Raw genomic sequence first — 20197 nt, 5'->3', positions numbered from 1 at the left:
CTGATTGAGGTAATCACTTCACAATGTTTACATATATCAAAACATGATGTTGTGCACCTTAAACAAATACAATATTTAGCTGTCAATTATACCTCAATAAAGCTGGGAAAATATAAATAAAATAAAACCAAAATTTATTTTTTATAAAAAATTAATACACATAATTTCAATTTCTTGTTACTTTCCTAGTACTCTATAGCAGAATGCTAAGCGAAACTGCAATACCAGTTTTGAATACACTTCAAAAATTATCTTGCCATATTTTGTTTGTTAAAGTGATTAGTGGGACTGGTAGAAGGTAACTGCCCATTGAATTAACACACTTACATGATTAGGCTTTCTTTCCCCACCCAAATCTCATCTGAATTGTAATCCCCATAATTCTCATAACACTTGGGTCAAGGGAGAGACTGGGTAGAGATAACTGAATCATAGGGGTGGTTTCCCCCCTGCTGTTCTTGTGATAGTGATTGAGTTCTCACGAGATCTGATGGTTTTATAAGGGGCTCTTCCCCTTTGCTCAGCAATTCTCCTTCCTGCCGCCTTGTGAAGAAGGTACCTTGCTTCCCCTTCACCTCCCACCGTGAGTATAAGTTTCCTGAGGCCTCCCCAGCCATGCTGAACTGAATCAGTTAACCTCTTTACTTTACAAATTACCCTGTCTCGGGCAGTTTTCTATACCAGTATGAAAACGGACTAATAAACACACCACCTCACTGAGATCACATTAAGGGGAGACTAGTTCTTCTCAAAATATGTTTCCATATTTTTGGTTAATGCTTTACTGCCAAGGCCAAACAAAAACTAATGGTAAGCAATGGTGTCTGGAAAGTCCCTTGGCAGCTGACTTGTTAAAATTAAAAGAGAGAGGCTAGATTGGAAACCTATATATTACAGGTGGAATTTTTTCAAAACCCAGTCTAACACTTGTACAACTCAGCTGCTTTTGTCCACCAAATTTAGAAAATAATCTGTTTCATTACTGTGTATATTACACACACACACACACACACACAAATGTAAATAAAACCAGTCATTCATGTAGATTGTCTCTCTAACTGCTCCAGTAAGCAATTGCTGAGATAATATCACTCTCCCCTCTTTTCTCATGCTTCGAAAGCCTCATAAATTATACTTTTCTCAAGCTATTCTATATATGGCTGCCAAAGTAATCCTTAAAGTGAAATTCTAATCTTTGTCTCAGTTCACTCTTTTCCCTCTTTCATATCACACAATTGAATGCACATTCACAAATACATACAAACATACATATACACAAGTGCCACACAGACCTCTGGCTTCTCACTGCCTACAATTTCAGTCCAAATTCTTCACATAGTATTCAAAGTCCTCCACATTTTAGTTCAAGATTCACTTCCCAACAGATTCTGTTTGCTACAGCCGGGGCCTCCTCAAAGACAGTCAATTCTCTCCTCTGTGACTTTACTTGAACATTGTCCCCTCTGCTCAGAATGTCCTTCCTTGTCCTCTCCATGCTTAAAAATTCTGCCCTTTCTTTTCCGTTTCTGCCATCTCTGCTGTGCTACTTAGTCTTTGGCCCTCTGAATTTCCTCACAAATTGCAGAAAATATAGTACTTGCTTTCAGGGTTGTTTTAAAAAGTAAAATAAATTAAATGAGATTCATGTTTACTGGTTATCAAAACTTACCTAGAAGAGTCTCATAACACAAAAGAGAGTGAATCAAGTCTAAGGGCATATGCAACCACTGGGGACCCAGGATAGCTGGAAATTGTGTATGATCTACACTCAGGAGTGGACAGACCAACACCAAGCTTCTGCCAATTGTTGCAGAATTTCTGACCCAATAGTATTGTGTATTATTTCAAGAGTAGCTACATTTATGAACCATATCCAGCCCTGTGTCTTTCAGTTTATAAATACTGATACATCTGGCAGTACATCAGACAGGAAATACTCTTGGCTAATGTCAATCTAAACATTTCAGTGTACTGAGGCTTCATTTTCTACCTTAAAGGTTGTTGATTTTCAGCCCATGGAGTACACTCAGGAATTCCATTTTCTCTCATGCTTAAGGATTTTATATCCCATTGTTTCGGTTCATAGTTCTCTGTATCTCTCAGATAAATATCCACATTGTGGGTTTGAAACCCCTTTGGTCTTTGTAATAGTTTCCTAGGGATGTCATAGCAAAGTACCATAAATTGAGTACCTTAAAACAACAGAAATTTATTCTCTCATATTACAGAGGCTAGAAGTCTGGAATCAAGCTGTCAGCAGTGCTGATTCCTCTCAGAGGCTCTAAGGGAAAATCTGTTCCATGCCTCTCTCCTAGTTTCTGATAGTCACCAGCAATCCTGGGTGGTCCTTGGCTTATAGATGAATCACTAAAATCTTTCTCCATCTTCACTTGGTGTTCTCCTCTGTGTGTCTTTGTGTCTCTGTGTATTTATATGGCCTTCTTATAAAAATATCAGTTATTGGATTCAGGGCCTACCCTAATCCAGTATGACCTTATCTTTATCACATGTGCAAAGATCCTATTTGCAAGTAAGGTCAGACTCACGTGTTCCAGGGGCTAGGACCTCAACATACTTATTTTGGGTTTGTGGGGTGGTACACAAGCCAACCCACAATAGTCCTATCTCTGCTCGAGTATCTATAAGATGCTTGAAGAGAACAGTCTGTCTTCCTGGGCCCCACTGTTTGGCAGTTTCTCACATATAAAACACACAAGACCACCATGGATGGATATGAGTTTCTTGGCTGAGTGCTCAGAATTGTAGCCCATCCTGGGAGGAAGTTTAGTATTCAACATAACCCCTTGAATCACACAAGTGAGGGCCCTTCTACACTTAGATCTTGAAAAGAAAGGTGTCCTCTATAGACACTCTGTTTCCTTTTTGCTTCAATACTTTTTTTTTTTTTTTTTGAGACAGAGTCTTGCTCTGTCACCCAGGATGAAGTGCAGTAGCATGACCTCAGTTCACTGCTGCCTCAGCCTCTCAAGTAGCTGGGACTACAGGTGTATGCCAACACACTTGGCTAACTGTTGTATTTTTAATAGAGACAGTTTCATCATATTTGCCAGGCTGGTCTCAAATTCCTGACCTCAAGTGAACCACCCACCTCAGCCTCCCAAAGTGCTGGGATTACAGGCATGAGCCACAATGCCCAGCCCTTTTCATTTTCTTTTCTACATGCAACCTTACCTTCTGAGTCTCTTAGTCCAACATCCTATCCCTCTTTAAGGATAAACTCCAATGAGACTCACAATTCAACCCCTTGTGAGCTGTGTCTGCCTCTGGAGATGGAAGAGATGAAATGTGGTGGTGCCAATGGGCAAGAAGGTGAACACTCCAACTCCCAATTTTCCACCAGCAAGAAGATAGAGTAGATCTCTTGTTGGTTCATCTGAGAAGCAAGCACATCTCTCTAAAACAGATGTGAAATTCTCTTCAACAAACAAAATCTGATTCTCGTATCAAGAAAAGGGTAAATTTCTGCTGAGCAGGATCTCATTTCATTTTGCAGAAAAATCAAAGTCCTTAAAGTGAACTCCAAGACCAAATATGGACTCTCCTCCTAGTATCCTCAACTTCCTCTCCTTTCAGACAGCCCTTTCTAACTCTACCACGGCCACATAGTCCTCTTTTACTTAAATAATCTAGGCACATTCCAATCTCAGGGACTTTCCACTTGCTGTCCCTTCTTTGTGGACACTCTACCTCAAAATGTCCATAGGGTCTATTTCTTTATCACCTTGAAGTTTTTGTTACATGGAATCTAACATTCACTTAAAATATCAACATTCCTATACCTCTCCTCTGTAATTATCCCCTTTATCTGTTTTTTTTTTTGTTGTTGTTGTTCTCTCAGCACTTTAACTCTATGTGGCATATTATACATTTTATTTGTCATTTTCTGTCTCCCATCACTGGGAAACTTCATAATGATAGGAGTTTTCATACCTTTTTTTTACTGTTGAATCTTCAATACAACAGAACCTCACCATAATAGGTGCTCAATCTATAACTGTAATTGTTGAATAGATAAATGGATGAATTGTGCAAAAAAAGTTGACTTTTTCCTAAACCTGGCTTACATTAAAAAGAGCTTAACTCAAGAGCTATCGATGGCTCATTTTTCTTTAGGAGGGAAGAAACCAAATTCTATAGCAGAATTAATTCCAAATTTTCTCCTGAAAAAATAGTTGATGTGAATGTGCATGTACCTATGTCAGTGGGGGACAGAAGCAGAGAGAGGAGAGGTGGAGTTCATCATCCCATTGTCATCTCGATACTTTTCTCATTTAAATTATTCATGTACCATTCAATTATATACTTTATATATAATTACCTTATATCACCCTTTAAATTTCAGTATGTTACAATCTGTTATTAAATATGATGCTACATATAAATGCATAGCACATGTTCCAGGCATTAATAATTTCTCAATAAATGTTAGTTATAAGTATGTCCCCAGGGAGCATGTGTCTGCTATTTCTGTAAATAGTCACCAGATGGCAATCTGAGTCACTTTGAGTGCCTTCACAATTCATGAATTTCTTCCCAAGAATATCTGGAAAATTAAGAAATCCTTACCACCATCTTTTTCTAGGCAAGTTATCTGTTATCAAACATTAAACATCAATAACATAAGTAATCCTTTACATATGCTAGAAACAAAATCCATGACCATCGCAACTGCCTCAAATGGGCACATAAAATCCTACATTGTTCAACACCAATCAATTCACTCTGATTCTTAAAGTGATTTAACTTGGTGAACTTATCTATCCCTACCTTTGAAAGCCAAATATCTAGAAATCATTCTTGGTCTCATACTTGACACCTCTCTCTCTCTCTCTCTCTCTCTCTCTCTCTCTATTTCTGGTGATAAATCTTATCACCAAATTATATTACATTTATTTTTAAAATATTTCTCAAACCCATTCACTTCTTTTCCCACTCTGTTGCTCCTGCCATAACAAACTAGCAGGCAATCAAGACTCTCCATACTAACTTTCTGCTCTTTCCCAGCTCTCAGGATTCAGGCACACTGGAATACTGCACCATGCTGCCCTCTCGCATTCTAGGGCTTCTGACATGGTTTCCTCTCCCTGAAATGTCTTCTCTCAACCACATCTATCCCTTCCACTTACGTAATGTGTTTTCTAAACAATTAATGTAGAAAAAAAAAGTAAATTTTACTACTTCCCAATATTTCCCTGTTTTATATTATATTGTTATTATCATAGAACTACGTTCCATTTTTCCATTTATGTCAGTTTATAGTTTTAATTAATTTTATGAGTGTTTTATTACAGTTTTCCCCTCTAGTAACCTATAAATTCCTTGAGAACAGACATTATGTCTACTTTTACTGTCATTTAATTCCCAGGCCCTGCTTGGTGCCTGGAACACACAAGGCATTTGATATATATTGTTGAGTGAATGAATACAGGTGACCTCCCCATTGACTGTCATTAATATGACTCAGCTCCAAAAATCCCTAGTCGCTCTGTCTCTTTCCCAAATTTCCACATCTTGGAAGATTAAATCTGATTAATCTCTGCTTGGATCATATCCAAACCATGGATCAACAAGGTATGGTCAGAAATTTAAAGTTCAGCTTAGAAATATAGTCATCAAGTTTTTTTTCCCAGAAAAGGGGAGATTACTTTGAGTCAGCAGCTCAGCAAAAAAGTATCTACTACAAATACCTACTGCACTAGATTTTTATGATGAGTAAATTAGATGTCATATGTGTCATATGGTGTTTTATACAATGTGGAGCATATGTTTAGTATTTTGTAGATACCTCCTTTTTTTTTTTTTTATCACAGTTACCTACCTCTTCGAGTATTTTACATACACACACACAGTGATTGTATACCTACCTGAAAATATTTCAACAAGGACCTTTTTTTCACTGCCCTATTCTAAGGCTATAAATTAAGTTGGAATATGATGTACAGCATGTAACCTTACTACTTAATTATCTGGCATAGATTATAAAATGGCATGCATTTATTAAAAAGTATGTATTAAAAACTAAGAATCCACAAAGCACTGGCTTAATAAATAGTGAATTGACCCAAGGAGCTCATAACAAGGGTGGTAGAAGATATTCAAACAATCATGATGCCATGAAAAATCTTAGAGCTATATACCAATACCACAGAGGTATAAAGTGAGAAGATGCCATAAGGTATATGCAAGCAGATTTTTGCATGGATATTTACATGTATGTATGAAATATTCTCCAGCATAAATAGCTACTGATCTTGTGTTTTATTCCTTCACAGGATAAATATGGAAGCTGCTCTTCTTTTCATTTGAAGAGCCTTACAGATGTCTTTCAAATTTGCATTGCTGGCTGTCATTTAGTCACAAAAACCCCAAACTCCAACGAACATCTCTCTATCCCCTAAAAAGCCTATTTTCCTATACTTTAGTGGTGAAAAGACCTTCACTGGCAGTTTAAATCCTGTAAAAATTAGAAATAGGAGACATATACTGACCAGTGCGAGTGACACAGTGTTTCAACTATCTACTCTGTCTTGGATTCCTTGATTCCTGGGTCTCCATAATGAAAATTCTGTTTTTTCTTCCAAGTGACTAATATTCTGATTTCCTCAGTTTAGAAGAATCAAACTAACAGTTCAAATATTTAAAACTCAACAACTTAAAAGCAATTGTTAAAATCACAGGGTAGAGGGAGAATATGAATCTTAGAATGATATGGTTCCAAATCAGTTGATTGGACATAAAATATTTTATGCAATTAGGGATTCCTAGGGTTAGACTTCCTTATACATTCTCTTTTCTTCCACCAATTATGGGTTGGATCAAAACCTTAGATAAGTTATAGCTAGTTCCTCTGAGAGAGTGTCTACAATTCCCTAGCAAGAGAATTTCTTCTATCTTTTAGTAAGCTGAAGCTCCCTTGTGTACTGTTATTTTAAGTTATGCAAGAATCAGTTGTAAATGTTAAATGGTTACTTCCGAGGCTAATATTGTGTATATCATTATCAAGCCAAGTCCTATTCGTTTTTTATTATCTGCACCCTTTCATGCTTTTCCTCATCTTTTATTTATTTTTTGGTTAAACCACAGCTTAGTTAGCTTTTTCTTCAAGCAATCAGTTTGTTTTAGAAGAAACTTCTTTTGCTTTCTTCGTTAACCCATCACCCAAGTGTAGGAAAGATAAAGTGTATTCTTCTTCAAAATGTTGTTGACAATAGAAATACACTAACTTTAAACTGAGAAAAAAAAAGAAACCTCTCATCCAGTAGACTATATTAAAAAACAAATATGAAGAGAACATAGTAAAAATCAACCCTCTATAAGTGAACATACTATCCTCACATAATCAAAAGCACACACTGTTGCTATTCTCTGACTGAATGCACTCACGTTGAGAGCAAACACTTTTAAATTTGCATTCACTTCTGTTGCACCATTGATCTAGACTTCCGAAAATGCTTGCGTCAGAGACGAAGCAACTCAACCATATTCAGAATCGGCAAGAAGTAAATGAATCACAATTATGCATTCCTGGGAGAAAAAAAAGAGATCTGATATGATTAAAACAACGAAGTGGACTAAGAAGTGTATGTAGAAAGACCCAGGATAGCACACAAGACAAAGTCTAATACTGAATGCACAAGTGACACCAATAATAGGAGCAAAGGAGATGTTCTGACAACTACATCTGTTACTAAAATAGATACTGTGACAAATAAAAATAGCAAGAACAAGCCCTGTAATGGGATTAAGACAGAGCATAGGAAACTAATGACTGAGGATAAAGACAAACGTGGTGACAATGGCAGGTAGTGTGACAAATGAAATGCTTAGATAAGCAAAATCCCAGAAACCAGACAGCTGAAAGACCAAGACCAAGATTGAGACAGATCTGTCAGCAATACAGATCACATCACACTGTGCCAGAAGACAACGCTAAATTATAAATGCTAATGATAGATGGATTCAGCAAAGCCACAAACAGAACAAAAGAAATGAAATGGAAAAGTACCCCTGCCGCAGTGTTTGATGTAGGTCTTCATTTTAAGGAAGATATGACAGTCATGCTCTCTTATGAAGGGGATCTTTGATTTCAGATAGAATGGCAGCATGCTATTAAATGCCACCAACTCCTTTCTATCATCATCCTTTAGTTATTAGGAAATGTTCACTTCCATATGGAATCTCAAATTCAGCGGTAAAAGAGTCTTCAGAAAGTAAGACGAGAGAAGAAATGAGGAAGAAGGAAAGAGAATGGAGAGAAAAAAAGAAAGAAATAAAAGGTGAAAGTAAAGCAGGAAAAAAGTGAGGTAATTTTTTGTAATCAACTGTTGAAATATTTACTGAGAAACTACTGTGTGACAGATACCATACAAGGTGTTAAAGATAATGTGGTGGAAAAAATGCTCATGGTTTCTAACATTGAGCCTCTTATAGTTTGGCAGCAGGAAAAGACAGTAATTAAATAACCACACAAAGAAAAGCAAAATTGAAATGTTGGTAAGTGTCATGAAGAAAGGGTGCATGATATCATGAGTGTACCTAACAGAGATTATAGGAAGGCCATGGAAGTCTTCTCTAAGGAATTGGTAATGAAGCTGAGATGCAAAAGAGCAAACGTTGCGGGCGTAGGTGAAAAGTTCTCCAGGCTGTGGGACTGGCACATACAAAGGCCCTGTGGTGAGGAGAATAGTGAAACAGAAGAATCAAAAAAGGCCACAGGAGAGTGTGGTGGCTGGAACAGAGAACTGGCAGAGTACAGCATGCCTGATGAGGCTTGAGAATTAAGTAGAGGTCAGGCCATGCAAGCTTTCGCATCTTCATCTTAAGAGCAATAAAAGCCACTGAAATTGTAAAACAAAAGAGTATCATGATTTTTACTGAGCAGCCACTTATAGGTACAGGCCAGCCTCCTGTCTGAACTCATCTCCTCACTTACCTCACTTACTCCATCTGCCACATAACCCTTCTGCTTTTCATCCAGCTTTCCAGGATCATTCTCAACCCAGGAGTTTTGCATTTGCTGCTCCCCATGTCTGGAACCTTTTCTTCCAGTGCCCATATGTCTCACCCCTTACTTCACCTCAGGTCTCTGCTCAAATGTCTTCTTGTACAAACCTTTCCTGAAAGCTAACATTTTAGGCCCATGCTAACCCTTCTCCCCTTTATCTTCTTAACCTGCTTCCTATAGTTTCACTATTTTTTATCACTGATAGGAACTATGTTCTAAATTTAATTAAGTTTATAAAACACACATGTGCGTACATACATGCATACACACATGCACAAACAGAATTTGATTCCAGGAAGGAAGGGATGCTACTGCTAACTATGCCTGGTACATAGTGCTGCTCAATAATTATTAAGCGGGAATAAAAGATTTATAAAGAGTGAATGCTATCTTTCACTTAGATTAGAAGCACACAAAAGATCTCTATTCTGGCCTGGCAATTTTATTATCCACATCCTCTCCATGACTTCAAAGAAGAGGCTCCAATTTAGAAAGAATTATCCATCAGAACCACTTACTCATTTTTCCTAGTTGTATCCAAACACAATGCACAAATGAGGAAAAACAAGTGCATAAGATTATTCTACATTAGGCATGCCAAGGAGATGATATTTGCAACTTCACATGTAGGACTTGTAGGATTAAGGGGGTATTATTTGCATGGGAATAAAAGTGTTGCTATCCTAATTGAAAACTACATAAATCTATGAATAACAGAGAATACCTGCATCAGGAGCACCTAGGAGGGACAAACAACCCACAGGTATTTTCCTTATGTCACTGAAAACCAGCACGGGGAAGAGCTGCCCTAAAGAACCAAGCCAATTAAATACCATGAACAGTTATTGTGCATTCATTTATTGAGACTTATTTGTGCATATTAATACACAAAGCACCATAATAGATGTTGGGGCAAAATTAAGCCATATTGGCAGGCACATTCTAAAACATTGGAGGAAGGAGAAAAGTGCTGAATCTGGTTTTGAAAACACAATTACAGAGAAAAAAGAAAAATAAAATCAAGATATGTGGTAGAAAAGTAGATTGCCATGGGGGCTAGAGGGATAAAGAGAAAGAAAACTAATCTCCTCCCAAAGTAAAATTAGAACCCACTGTTCCTACCAACCAAGAAATAATGAACATTCAATAAATATTTCTAAAGTTTTTCCTTTGGAAGGCAGATAAAACCAGAATCTTGTACATGGAAAGCTCTAAACATTTATTTGTAAAGGAAGGAGAAAGAGAGGAAAGTACTAGAAGAGTGAGAATAAATCACCTGCTTATGGTTGAAATTTGTCATCAGTAAAGAAAACTTTGTCCAATCTTCTGGACTCTTCCATATGAGCTCAAAAGGGCTTTCCCAAATGGATCTGATACAGAGATAAAATAACCACCTGACAATATGTAGGGATACAAAGGTTGTCAGGAACACCTCTGCTTGAAATTCCCATGTTGTCATTTTTAGTTCAAAATATTGATCCCCTCTGTTGAAATGCAAGTATTTTAACTATTATAGCAATTGCCTTATTATTCAGAGTATGGTCAATGTACCAGCAGCATCAGCATCACCTGAGAAACAACTTAGAAATGCAGAATCCCAGAGCCCACCTAGACTTGCTGAATCAGAATCTGCATTTTAATAAAGTCTTTGAGTGACTTACATGCAGATTAAGGTTTAAGACACACTGGTAGATTATAACACTGTGCCCCTGGAAGATAATTCATTAAATATTTGCTTGTCTTTAATGACTTAGACATTTTCACACTATCTTGAGAACAGTACAGAATGTCAGAATAAATTTACAAAAAACAAATACAGTATTTTTGGATCAAGAGCAATGGGAAAGTTATGATCTTAAGATACAGCCAAAACAGGAAGCTTGAGTCTAAGACGCTAGTCAGAGTATGTATAGAACGGGGGCCTGAAAGTGAGCATAGGCTCCTGTACCACAAGGGCTGAGATCAAATGTGAAAGAAGGGAAGGAAGAGGAATGAAAGAGAAATCAAAGAGCATTACTTTATTATTTTCTTTATGGATGTCCCTGGGTTTTATGCTATTTACCAACAGGATCTGCTTTGGTGTACCATTTTACAATAAATCAACAATGCCCAAATTTGGTCACACATTTTAGAGAGGATGAGAAAGCCATCAATAACCCTGACTTAGTGGTTCTCAGGCTTCTAGTCGTCTTTGAGCTACTAAGTATCTCAGTTGTCTAAAATAGGGCATGTAGCTTTCTATGCCTCTGTTCTCTCATCCATTTAGAGAAAGTTTGCACTGCAAGCCCTCTACAATGGTTTCCAGCCGCAGTATTCCACAATTCTACTGGCATCTTACCAATATATGCCAAATCATGTTAAAAACACACATTTCTATCCAAACAACGGCTTCAGTTGCCACTGAGGAAACTGTTCTCTTTCAAAAAGCAGTGTGACTGTGTACCTTAAAGGAACACTAGTCTGTGGGAGGGGCTGCTTTTAAATAGTGCAGTTCTTTTTGTTTTGTAGCCATCTGTTCTTTCTCTTCCCCACTTCAGAGTGTTATCCTTATTACCAACATGGATTCCCTCAGAGCAGGTATCTGGACGAGAGAATGGCATAAAGGAGCTAGAACTGAAATACTAGGGGAGAAATGAAGTATGTATATACACATCCACAAACTCAACATATACACACACGTATGTATATATTATACAGAAGCTGTAACACTTTTCTTATGTTATCCCTAATATTTCATTGGCCTTTTACTTAAATTTCAGCTTCATATCAGCTATCACTGAAATAAATTAATGGAAAGTATGTTTCTACATGTGAATAACATACTAGCCTAAGGGAAATCTCTCACCTAGAAATTGTACAAGGAGACTTGTAGAAGACGTTTGGTTCATGAGCGGAATGGAACATTACACCAAGAACAGATTTGTATAATGCATAAGCATCCTCTAAGAAATCCCCAAATTTTGGGGAGACGATCCTGTCAAAAACTAAATCTCTTGTACCCTGACATAATGGAGGCTTCAAATGATTGAATATGTAGCGTTAATTATAACAGGCTTTGTTTTATTATTTTAATTTTTTTCATTGACTTTTAAGTTTCAGGATACATATGCAGGATGTATAGGTTTGTGACATAGGTAAACGTGTGCCACGGTGGTTTGCTGCACAGGCCAACCCATCACCTAGGTATTAAGCCCAGCTTCCATTAGCTATTCTTCCTGATGCTCTTCCTTGCTCCGCCCCCACAACAGTCCCCACTGTGTGTTGTTCCCCACCACGTGTCTATGTGCTCTCATCGTTCAATTGTTCATCTCCTACTTGTAAGTGAAAACACGCAGCGTTTGGTTTCTGCTTCTTGGGTTAGCTTGCTGAGGATAACGGTGATGCTGGCGAGGCTGGGGAGAAAAAGAAATGGTTTTATACTGTTGGTGGGAATGTAAAGTAGTTCAACCATTATAAAAGACAGTGTGGTGATTCCTCAAAGATCTAGAAACAGAAATACCATTTGATCCATCAATCCCACTACTCGGTATATACCCAAAGGAATATAAATCATTCTATTATAAAGATACATGCATGTGTACATTCATTGCAGCATTATTCACAATAGCGAAGACATGGAATCAAACCAAGTGCCCATCAATGAGACACTGGATAAAGAAAATGTGGTACCTATACACCATGGAATACTACACAGCCGTAAAAAGGAACAAGATCACGTCCTTTACAGCAACATGGATAGAGCAGAAAACTTATTTTTTAAAGTGCAGTTGGTTTTTATTAATGCTCTAAAGAAGTGGTTTTTGTTTAATTAATTTCATGTTTTATGGTTGTAAGATTACTAACAATTGTATAAATGATATTCAACGCTGATAAAATGGGAGAGGATAATGATGCCCATACTATAAGTGAATCTGTTGAATTGGAACCCATTTTTAACTAATGATATCTGGTTTTACTTTCAGTAGATAGAGATTAATAAAAGCCAGATAGAGCCAGTATCAGTCCTTTCCACAAGCACCTGCCCATGCTGGAAGGAGTGAATGGAACAAAGGTACAGGCTACAAGAATTCTCCTTTGGGAAATAGTTTTCATTTCTCTCCAAGCAGTATTCCTAAAGTTCTAAAGTTATTTAGTATTCAGTGTTCTAAAGTTCTCAGCTGTAGCTTCCGAAAACCTCTTGTCCTACCATTTGACCATCTGGAAAAAATCTGCTTGAATAAGGATTCCACTACATTCTTTCCACATTTCCATTCTTTCATTAATGTATTTATTAAGATGGCCACTGATGAGTCTTCTCTTATTCATTTATTACTGACAGAAGCATCAAGCTCCTGATCCACATATTTGCCCTTGGTGAACCAATCATGTTATTTCATAAGCTATGCTCTCTCTTTCTTTGCTTCTCAGCCCAATTCTACAAGAACAAACAGCTGGGTAGTTGTAGAACCTGCTGATCTGAGCACAAGTCTGGCAGTCAGTAAATTTGAGTTCAAATCCCAACTCCACCACACGTTTGTTCTAAAGATGTGAGGCTGCCTTATAAAAGCGCTCACCATGGCATTCAAATAAGCCCAGAAGCTACTGTGCTGATGTGCGAGCACAAAGAAATCTTTCTTGCAGCTGTGCTTATGGCATTTTTCAACAGTCTTCTGATGGAGGTTTGGTCTGCCACAAAAAGTGTAATAAAAGGCAAAGAGCAAATGGCCCAGCTTGCCCTTCAGTCAGAATGACTTTGACTGCTCAGAGTCCAGTAGGCGGCAAAGGGAAGATTTCAAGGTCAATTTCCTCACCTTTCAAACCTGTGATTTCATATTAGAAGATCAGGCTGTCAGCTTTCCTGTGTCGACAATTCTCTCTGGGAAGGTTAATGTCACTTCTAAGCTTAATAATGGCCCCAAAGTTAGGAAAGTACTGTAAACATCCTGAATGTGATGAATAAGTCAAAATAAACAAGGATGATAAATGCAAACTGTGCCTGAAATGTTTTAAAGCTAATACTGGTTACAAAAAAAGAGGAAAACATAAGCTATGGTTGTATCCATTGAGGGTCAAGTTTGTGTATAAAAAGGAAAGCATCCTAATGCTATGAGAATTGAATGTATCATCTTCATGTTATGAAATGTAAATCTCCCAGTCCAGTGCTTAGCAATACATATGTTGCTAATAAATAATAAATAAATTTTCAGAAAATTACTTAAGTACCTAATTAAATTTACAAAATTAATATAAATTCTTAGCCTCCTCTTCTGTAAAATGAATACAGTATCATCTCCCTTGCTCATGTCACAAGATCAGGGTGAGTTTAAACATTTTTATACTTAAAAGATGAAGTGAATTGTAAATCACTACAGAATAACCAGGTTTGGCTGCTGGATTTAAAAACTTGTCAAAATGTGTTCATTCAGTTATTCTAAGTTATCATGAATTTTGTTTTTCTCTTGTGCAGTCATCCTCAAGGTGGTTGCACATTGAAACCACCTAGAAAGCTTTTTAAGTTCAATTTCTAGTCCATTACTATGGTCTGAATGTTTGCGTCCCTCCAAAATTCATAATCACCAATGTGATAGTATTACAAGGTGGAGCCATTGGTAGGCAATTAGGTCATGAGGACAAAACCCTCATGAACATGACTAGCGCCCTTATAAAAGAGGTCCCAGAGAGCTACCTTGTCCCTTTCACCATGTGAGAATACAGCAAGAAGGTGTGATCTATGAATCAGGAAGTGGGCCTTCATTAGGAAGAGAATCTGTTGGCACCTCAATCTTGGACTTCCCAGCTGTTAGAACTGAGGAATTTATGTGGTTTATAAGCTACTCAGTCTCTGGTATTTTGTCACTTTGATAGCAGCACAAAAGGACTACGACACACATCCTAGACAAATATATAGAGGTGGCAGTGAGAAATTACTATTTTCAAAAGATGCTTTTAATGTGCAGTTAACATAAGGAACCACTGATGGAGTTTAAATCTACTTAACATAATAAACCGGAAAGTCAAGAGCTAAAAATGAAAGGTAGACATGCTCCAAGTAGTGATGCAAACATCTTAACCTTTACACTTCTTCTTGTGTGAACATTTTTTCACTAAACTTCTAATTATCAGCTCAACTAACAGAGCTTGGAAGACTGAAGGATTAGTGAAGAAAGAAAGTTTCCACAATTTGGATTAATTGAAAAAATCAGTATAAATTAGTGAAAATTTATAATGTTAAAATACTTTTAAAAGAAATGTAAAAAGTAAATGATATGTAAAACATGCCTTTATCAAAACAAAAGCTTACAAGTTCAAGCAATTCATCTTTTATTTGTGGAGTAACATACTTGTAGAGGCCCTAGAGTGATTTTTTTTAATGAATAAATTTTTAAAATATGTGTAATTAGCAAGTGAGCGGTATTACTATATCATTAGTATATCATATGCACAGAAGATTTTAATACATTTTTGCTACTTATCAGATGACTGTGATCTTATAAGGAACAAATATAATATTGCAGCAACCCCTACTTTTCTAATTCTTCCCAGCTAGTTTCTGATACTTTCTTCTACCTACAGATTCAGCTGCACACTTCTACTTCTTTTTCTAGCTTTCTCTCTGTTCCCCCTAACAATTCTTACACACATACATGCACACACACACTCTCTCTCTCTCAGGACATGTAGGTGTTACTGTGTTCCATCCTAGAGTTTTCGATTTAGTATGTCTTTGGCAAATCTTGAGAATATGCACATCTAACAAGATCTCAAGAGACACTGATGTTGCAGATTTGAGTATCTCACTTTGAGAACCACTTATCTAATTTTCTAAAGAAAATCTATTCATCAGCTCAATTTCCTAACCAACAGAGCCTAAAATCAGTCTTGTTTTCTATGCCTGCAATATCCTTTGGGCTGGGGATGAGAACTGGCACCTTTGTTATCAATGGAACTCTGTATTTTCCGATTTATTCTGTATCATGTGACTAAACTCAGTATTGGATTGAGGAACTAGCTAATCAAGGACAATAAAATATCACTAGGATCATAATTGTTCTGAAAATTTAATTAAGTACTGATGAATGAGAACTCTTTTCAAGAAGAGTACTACATGCCACCAGTAGGAATAAGCCACCCAAAGAACAAGGAATAATACCATCAAGGAAACTAAACTGCCTTCCAAAGAGTAAGGGTCTGGCTAACTGCAGAACCTTTAAGACAGTACATTTGGGGCTATAGCTGCCTTGCTCAGAACCATATTAGGGAAGTTGGGCACAGCAATCATTAGCAAGAGGCATCAAAAACAAGAGGCAGTCTCCACCATCCCTGCCTGCTCCTTGCTTTTTTTGTAGATAAGTGGTTCTCAAATTGAGACATTCAGATCTGCATCACCAATATCTTTGGAGATTTTCTTAGACATATATATTCTCAAGCCTTGACACAGACATACTGAATCAAAAACTCTGGGATGGAACCCAGTAATCTGTTTTAACAAGTCCAGGTAATACTGATGCATAAACCTCAGAACCACTGTTTTCAGGGTTGAACAAAAGTGTGAAACTATTAAATAAATTAAAGTGTGAAACTATTGAAATAAAAATATTAAAGTGTGATAAACCATATTAATGGGCATTAAGTTATTAATCTTGCCAAGACACCATTTTCCAGATAATATTCCATCCCTGACTAACATTCTTCACAATGTTAGGAATGGAACCCTGTCCTTATCTTTAATCTATGTGGCTGAAGTCTTGTGATCATCTAGCCATTACCTTGCCTCCATTTTCAGGAATGTGAACCCTAGACCTTTGTTCATTCAATTACCAACTGGAAAAGATTCATGAATGTAATGGCTGCCTCTAATAATGGCTACCAATCCTTCTTTTCCTCCTTCCTGTCTCATGACTATTTGAATTTCCTTCTACAATGCAGATTCTCCTGGTTTGTTCACCTTCCATAATTTCCTTTACCACGACTGGCTAAATAAAATCTCTGACCTTCATACAGGAAAGTACCTGGCTATAGCCTGCAGCTGAATGGGTTAGTTATCCACAATATCAAATCATATTCCTCATCTTTCTACACATTACCCAACAACCAAAGGTGTTTTAAATGGGTTAAAACCCAGTCTCTCAGAAAATAATCCCCAATGTGTAGTGTTTGCCAATTTCTGAGGTGGATATACTCTCATGATGGCTGATTTCAAGCTACGAACATAATGTCCCTCAATGAAGAGTTGGTAGCAATGGACCTTAAGAGAAATGGTCAGATTCTGAACACATTTTGAAAACAAGGGCAATGGATTTGCTAATGAATTGGACGTGGGTATAAAAGAAACAATGATGACTCCAATGTCTTTGGTTTGAGCAACTGGAGAAATTCAGGTGGCATTAGATAAGGTGGGGAAACTGTTAGGAGCAAACTAAAGAATTTCATTTTAGATGTATTATGTTTGAAGTAACTATTAAATACTGACAACAGATGTCATTTAAGTAGTGCATATAGGAGTTTGGAGTCCAAGGTAGAGTTACAGGCTAGAACTGTACAGTTGCAAATAGTCATCATATAGATGATATTTAAAGCCATGAGACTGGATGAGACTACCAATAGTTAGTTCAGGTATAGAATGGAAGTCCAAAGACAGAGCCTTAGGGGGAAGAAAAAGGAAAGCTGATCAAAGCAGCAACCAGAAAAGTAGAAGCTCTTGGTTTAAAGCTTTCTGTGATTATAACTTGATATACAGTCAGTTGAATAATAAACATTAACCCCTTACAACATGCCATGCACTATTCTGTATAAAGTGTGAACGTCTTATAATACTAAATTGCATTAATAATGAAGGTGACATTCGATAAAGAAATCCTACCTTTGCTAAGGAAGGATAATTTTATTTGAATTAACCCAGTTTTCAAATAAAAGAATCAAAATTAAAGAAGAGTGAATGTTCTCATTGCAATTTGTAGAAAGAACAGCAAAAAAAGAAATTTAAACTATTGTTATACTTACCTCAAGTGCCAGCTCCTCCATGAAATACGTCTTGATTGTAATCCTTCAAAATGCATCTTACATTTGATCTGCTATTCTCGTAAATTCTCCTGTGTTCCTCCCAACTATATGTTAGCTGTCTTTCTTCTTATCCTTCCACAAGTGTAGGGTTGGCCTACTCTTAAGTGTTCCATTTAGTTCAACTTGTAATAGTTATTTACAATTTTTTTCTATCCTTAATTCATTCATACATTCATTCATTCATAAAATTACCATTCATTCCATCAGCAAATAAGCACATGCAAGGTATTGTCCTCAGGATATGGCAAGCTTCACACTTCACTTATATCTCTAACCTGACAGGGAGTGTTGCAAATTTCAGATATCAATAAACATCAGGTAGCTTAAACAATAAATTTCCCAACAATTATTATTTAATGTGTTATCCTTGTCTTCTCTCTCAAGTTAAATATCTGTACGAATCCAAAGGCAGAGGCTAAGTAATAGAACAATAAGAGAGAGTTTGGTGGAGTGGAAAGAACACTTGGCCCAGGGTTTAGTAGCTGTTGGGCTTCTCATTTCAATACTGATTTGTTAAGGAGAAAGATAAAGAGTTGATGTGGGTCTCAAAGCAGCATGCACAAATGCAGTCCCAGAAATACAACCAGAATTCAATCTGTATATGAATTTTATCCCCTTGCTTCTATCATCAAAAATCAGAGTTTAATATGTTTCTCTGTGTTGCATTTTCAAAAGCAGAAGTTCATTCCCAATGGGCTGATTTACTTCTAAGACTAATTCATTAGAAACTATATCTGCCTTTTGGTTTATTTTATCCTTTTTTTCTTTTCTCTTTTTAAAATAAAGTTTAATTATTCTACAACAAAAGAAATAAACATCTACTTTTGTATACATGATCAAAAGATTACATTCTGAGTCAAAACTTTTTAAACTTATTTATGGGCCTTACTTTCCCTTTTTACAAGAATTAATTTTTAAAAAATTGGGGGAAAACCTTCTATAGTCTCAAGTTCCAATAACTATAAATCAGTATTTTATTTACAGGTAGAATTACATTTGTGCAAAAATACCCTATCAGATAGGAAATAAAGTAAGTATATATAGTATATTATCTTTGCACTGGATATGTAATGTAATGATGTTATGATGGGTTTTTAAATTTCATCATTTAAAGTATTAGTTTTTTCTACAAAATGTATCTGTTCATATTTGAATTTGGAACCCATGAATATCTATACCCATAACGCAATAAATCTATAATTAAATTAGGGGGTGGTAGGGAGAGGCATGCTTTTTCTTTTCTGTTGGCAGAATGACCTCAACAAAATTATATTCTGTTGACAAATATGTGATAAACATATCTGTTCTAAAGGTTATAAAAGCAAAAGTTTATCAAAGATATGTTTTATCTACTAGAGGCTATATAAAGTTTTTAATTACATACCTCTATGTCTACTCTACAGACAATAGAAGAAAAGTACTTGAAAGTATTTGAAATTACTTTGTCCTTTAGAAATTTTACTAAAATTGACTTGATTACTTATGCCAGAAGAGTCAAAAAGTAAAACAGGCAATTCTCATCCTTTATGTTCTTTATATAATTCAATGCACGTCTGATAAAAAAAAAAAATTAAGTGGAATAAATCACTTATATGCATTGTCTATTAGAGTCTTGTTCATAAATAAATTGGAACATAAATAGAAAGTTTCATACTCTGGAACTTTTATAAATTTCTGAGAATCAGAAATAATGATACAAACAAATGTTTCATTAAATTTACATCCATTGTAGATGAAAACATATGCACTAATATAACTTTGCTTTTAATTTTTTAAATTTTTATTAAATATATATGCAGATCAGTACATGAAACACACAGTTACACGGTTTATAATTACTAGTATAATATACTAGTAATACTAGCAATTATACTATTAATTATAAAGCTAATTCCTGTGTAACCAGCACACAGGTGAAGAACAGGGCATTGCTAGACACTCCAACAAGTAGAGAATTGCTGAGTCATGGAAGGAGGACAGGAAAAAGGAAGAAAAGAAAGAAGGGAGGGTGAGAAAAATTTAAACACAGTTTGGTCTACCAAAAACAATTACTTTTTATTACTAAAGTATAACAGAATGTAAAATTAATCCCTTTAAAATAAAATATAACTATCTGAGCAAAATATTAGTACA

The sequence above is a fragment of the Mandrillus leucophaeus genome, unplaced genomic scaffold (genome assembly GCF_000951045.1).
Source record: "Mandrillus leucophaeus isolate KB7577 unplaced genomic scaffold, Mleu.le_1.0 Scaffold1043, whole genome shotgun sequence".
Taxonomy (NCBI): Eukaryota; Metazoa; Chordata; class Mammalia; order Primates; family Cercopithecidae; genus Mandrillus; species Mandrillus leucophaeus.
This window is presented reverse-complemented; position numbering follows the sequence as displayed.